This window comes from Leucopleurus acutus (genome assembly GCF_964270905.1).
Source record: "Leucopleurus acutus genome assembly, chromosome: X".
NCBI lineage: Eukaryota > Metazoa > Chordata > Mammalia > Artiodactyla > Delphinidae > Leucopleurus > Leucopleurus acutus.
Window position 1 is genome coordinate 19,430,106 of NC_139148.1, and position 6,000 is coordinate 19,436,105.

The following is a 6,000-nucleotide window of genomic DNA, read 5'->3' on the forward strand; positions in this document are numbered from 1 at the left end:
TTGTAAAGACAGTAGCTTCCAGCAGATTCGCATCCCAAAGTCAAATCACCTGGGTGGGCCAAAAACAACTTCAAGCAGGGTTGTTATTTTTTTTTTAACATCTTTATTAGAGTATAATTGCTTTACAACAGTGTGTTAGTTTCTGCTGTATAACAAAGTGAATCAGCTATACATATACATATATCCCCATATCTCTTCCCTCTTGCATCTCCCTCCCTCCCACCCTCCCTATCCCACCCCTCCAGGTGGTCACAAAGCACCGAGCTGATCTCCCTGTGCTATGCGGCTGCTTCCCACTAGCTATCCGTTTTACATTTGGTAGTGTATATAAGTAAGTCAGAAAGGGTTGTTATTTTATATCTGCAGTTCTGAGCCGTGGATGCTCATTGAAATCACCTGAGTAGCTTTAAAAACTGATGCCTGGATTCGACTTCTGCAGATTCTGATTTAAATGGTCTATATAGTTCAGCTTGGACATCAGGATTTTTTAAAGTTCATCAGACAATTCTATATATAGCCAAGTTGAAGAACCACTGTTAGTGATCCTAAAGCATATGTAAATGCAAATACTATTTGGAGGAAGGCACATCATTCCTAGGTTGCAAAGAAGTCCCACACCGTTTTCAAGAACAATAACCATTACACAGACAAAAATAAGAAAGCCCCAAGAAAACGAGATACCATAATTAAGATTAAGAAAAAATAAGAGACTGTAGAAACAGACCCTCGAAGACTTTGAATATAGGAATGAATTGTTAAGACACAGACCTAAAACTATTCCTACTAAGCTTAATGAAATAAAACACAAGCCTGAAAGTAACTTTACTGGAAACCACAAAAAGTTTCCAGGGAGATTTGAAAATGTAGCCAAAGAACTTATAGAAATGGACATATATACACTACCAAACATAAAATAGCTAGCTAGTGGGAAGCAGCCGCATAGCACAGGGAGATCAGCTTGGTGCTCTGTGACCACCTAGAGGGGTGGGATAGGGAGGGTGGGAGGGAGGGAGATGCAAGAGGGAGGAGATATGGGGACATATGTATATGTATAACTGATTCACTTTGTTATAAAGCAGAAACTAACACACCATTGTAAAGCAGTTATACTCCAATAAAGATGTTAAAAAAAAACAATTAAAATCTAAAATTTAAAACTCAATGGATTAGTTTAACAGCAGATTACATATAGCAAAAGGGAGAGTTGGTAAAATGAAATACAGGTCAGAAGAATCCAAAATGCAGCACAGGAATATAAAAGCATAGAAAATTAGTAAAAAGCATTTAAGAGACTCTATGTAGAGTGTAGAGTGAAAAGGTTTAACACATTTTTAATTAGAGTTCCAAGAAAGAAAAGAAAGGGTAAGAATTTGAAAAGTTAATGACTGAGAATTAATGAAAAACACAGATCTGCAGACGTAAGAAATCCAGTGAGTCCCAACCGGATATATAAAAGGACTTTTACCTTAGACACATAATAGTAAAACTGCAGAACACCTAAGACAAAGAGAAGATCTCAAAAGCAATGAGTGAAAAAAAAGAACAGACTGCATTCAGATGAATGACAGACTGAAAGCTGACTTCTTAACAAGAGCAATGGAAACCAGAGGAAGGTAAAATGATATATTCAGTATTCTAAAAGGAAATAACCACCAATTCTATGTTGAAAATTCTCAAGAGTGATTGTAAATTGAAGACGTTTTGAGACAAACAAAAATGGAGAGAATTTGCCTCCAGCAGAATCTCACTAAAGAAAATTCTAGAGAATGCATTTCAGGCAGAAAAATTCCAGAAGGAAGAATTATGATGGAACAAAGAATATAGAGGCAAGGAAGAAGTGGAGCTGTCGGAAAATCTTTTAAAAATTACTTTAAAATATCAATAATAATAATGTTTTTGAGATTAAAATATAATTTTTACAAAACAAGAATAATTTATAACTGAAGAGAGAAATAATGAAATTAAGTGTTCTAAGACCCTTACAGTATCCAAGAGAAAAATAAAGGTACCTATGAATTTTAGACTTGACAAATTAAGTAAGCATTTTGTAATCTAAGAGCACCACTAAAAGAAAAAAATGTTTAATTTTTGAAACTGGTAGAAAAAATTAGAACGATTTAAAAAGTACTCAATCTGAAATAATGCAATAAAAGAGAGAAATACAAAGCACAAAACAGAATGATTAAGACCAAAACCTATTACTAATTCCTTCAAATGTAAATCAATCCAATACTCCAGTTAAAAGACAAAGGTTCTTAGAAAAGATATATTTTAACTTAAAAAAACTACATTTTAATCAAAAAACTACATTTTGATCAAAAGTGACAATATCTAAAAACTAAGGCTAGAAAAATGTTAAAGTATAAGGATAGAAAAAAATATACCATGCAAACACTAATCAAAAGAAAGCTAGGATAGCTAGCTATAGTACTGTCAGAAAATATGTAAGTCAAAAAGTATTACCAGAGATAAAGATAATCACTTTATATACATCAAAGGTAAAGTTTACCAGGAAGATAAAACCATTTAAAACTTGTACCTAATAATATAGCATCAAAATAATTAAAGCAAAAATTGAAAGAAAAAGGAGAAATACACAAAGTCATAAACATAGAGATTTTAGCACACGTCTCAGTAATTAATAAATAAATAGAATAAAAAATCAGAATGGATATGGAAAATTTGAACATGATTAACACACAAGTTCTAATGGATATTTATAAAATACAACAATAAAATATACTCAATGTAGAATTATTTTCAGAATATTCAATACTTATAAACAAAATGCTTGACCATGAAGCTGGCCTCAACAAATTTCAAAAGACCAAATCATACAGAGCATATTTTCTGACAACAGTGCAACTAACACAGAAAAAAATTACAAAAAGAAAACTAGAAATACTCACATGTTTGGAAATTAAGAAACACAGTTCTAAATAACTCATTGGGCAAGAAGGAAATCATGATAAAAATTATAAAATATTTTGAACTGGAGAATAAAGAAATACCACATATTAACTGCAACTAAAGTGGAACTTAGAGAATATAGTCTCAAATGTATAAATTAGAAAAGAAGACAAACTAAAAATTAAAGAGCTAAAGCAGCCATCTCAAGAAATTAGAAAAAAGTGCAGCAAAATAATCCCCAACAAAGTAGAAGGAAGTACAAAAGATGAGAGAAGAAATTAATAAAATAAAAAAGAAACATATGAATCTTCCACTTCCAGTAACAGTGGGCTAGGTAATTTAGATCAATGCTTCCACTGAGGACAACTAAAAAAGATGGATAAAATATTATTTTACTTCTTCTTAAAAGTATCAGTGAACTAACAATTAAGTGGGATGGTAGAAATAAGATAATTTCAGACATGTAATTTCTAAAATCTATCTACTTTCTATGTATCCCTTCTCTGGAAGCCAATGGAAAACGTGCTCTATTCACAGCTGTGCTCCATCAAAATGAGGAGTAAACCAATGTGAAGAACATTTTACACAGGGATTATCACATAAATACTGAACAGTGATATAACTAAAATTATAATATTGGAATGGTGGATAAAAGGATTTGTCCTTCTGTGTGTGCACAAGCATGTAGGTGTGGATGGGATGGTAGTAAAAGAAACTAAATCCTCTTCTTCTCTAGTCAGAAACCAATGGTTCTGGCCAAAGCTAAAAATTCACAAAGTAGCAACGTAAGCATGTCATTTATTTATTTACTTGTTTATTTATTTATCATTTTCCTTTTTTTTCATTGAATTAAAGATTCTTTGTCCATCAACAGAGCAATGGATAAAGAAGATGTGATTGTATATGTGTGTGTGTGTATACACACACACACACACACACACATAATGGAATATTAGCCGTAAAAAATAAAATAAAATAAATAATGCCATTTGCAGCAACATGGATGGACCTAGAGATTGTCACAGAGAGTGAAGTAAGTCATACACAAAAAGACAAATATCATATGATATTGCTTATATGTGGAATCTTAAAAAAGGGTACAAATGGGGCTTCCCTGGTGGCTCAGTGGTCGAGAAACTGCCTGCTAATGCAGGGGACATGGGTTCGAGCCCTGGTCTGGGAGGATCCCACATGCCGCGGAGCAACTAGGCCCGTGAGCCACAACTACTGAGCCTGTGCGTCTGGAGCCTGTGCTCCACAACAAGAGAGACCACAACAGTGAGAGGCCCGTGCAGCATGATGAAGAGTGGCCCCCGCTTGCGACAACTAGAGAAAGCCCTCGTACAGAAATGAAGATGCAACACAGCAAAAATAAATAAATTAATTAATAAACTCCTACCCCCAACATCTTCTTTAAAAAAAAAAACGCATACGCCCTTTAAAAAAAAAGGGTACAAATGAACTTATCTAGAAAACATAAATAGAGTTACAGATGTCGAAAATAAACTTAGGTTACCAGTGGGTAAGGAGGGGGCGAATAAATTGGAAGATTGGGATTGACATATACACACTACTATAAATAAAATAGATAACAAATAAGGACCTACTGTATAGCACGGGGAACTCTACTCAATACTCTGTAATGACCTATAAGGGAAAAGAATCTAAAAAAAAGAGTGGATATATGTATATGTATAACTGATACACTGTTGTACACCTGAAACTAACACAACATTGTAAATCAACTATACTCCAATAAAAATTTAAAATTAAAATAAATTTTAAAAATAAAAATTCAACAGAAAAAAGTAAATTCTATAGTGCTTCACAATTTTCAAAAGTTTCACACACATGATTTCATATAATCTCATAATAACCCTTTTTTTAACCCCTACCCCTCTATTGCCCCTCCCTCCTTCCCTCTCCCCACTGGTAACCACTAGCTTGTTCTATCTGTGAGTCTGCTTCTTTTTTGTTGTATTCACTAGTCTGTTGTGGTTTTTAGGTTCCACATATAAGTGATATCATACAGCATCTATCTTTCTCTGTCTGACTTATTTTACTTAGCATGATGCCCTCCAAGTCCATCCATGTTGCTGCAAATGCCAAAAATTCATTCTTGTTATGGCTGAGTAGTATTCCATTGTGTGTGTGTGTGTGTGTGTGTGTGTGTGTGTGTGTGTGTGTGTGTATATATATATATATATATATATATATATACACACCACCTCTTCTTTATCCATTCATCTGTCAGTTGGCACTTAGGTTGTGTAAGCATGTTATTTAGAGAACATGTAGGAAAGGGTGGGGAGGAATGAATAGGAAGAACGCGAAGGATTTTTTTTTTTGGGCCGTGCCTCTCAGCTTGTAGGATGTTAGTTCCCTGACCAGGGATGGAACTTGTCCCCCCTGCAGTGGAAGCTCAGAGTCCTAACCATTGGACCACCAGGGAATTCCCCACAAAGGATTTTTAGAGCAGTAAAAATACTCTGTATGATACCATAATGACTCATGTCATTATATATTTATCCTAACCCATATAGTGTACAAAATGAAGAGTGAACCCTAAAGTAAACTATGGACTTTGACTGATAGTGATCTGTCAATGTAGGTTCATCAATTATAACAAACGTACCACTGTGGTGGAGAATGTTGATAATGGGGGATAATGATACATAACAATGTGAGCATGTTATTTAGATATGGACATAAATACCAATAGAATGAACTGAAAGAGTTAAGTGTTTGCTTCTAGGAAGTGAGAAATGGTGGTGGCTAGGTGAAACAAGCTGTTTTTCAGAGCAAGCCTTGTAGAATTATTTGAATTATTAACAATGGATGTGTATGCATTTGACAAAAATAAAACCAAATTAAACTTTGAAAAAGTAAATGAGAAGTGAAGAAGTGAGACAGTTTCTGTAGACTACTTTAGAGCACTTCGCTGTAAAGTAAAACAAAGGAATAATTTAGTACCTGAAGAAAGATGCAGAGCCAATATTGGGTTTTCTTTTTTGAGGGGCAGAGTGGTTCTTAAGATGTCTAGACCACAGCATATATGCTGGGCGAATGATCTAAATAAGACAAACAGAA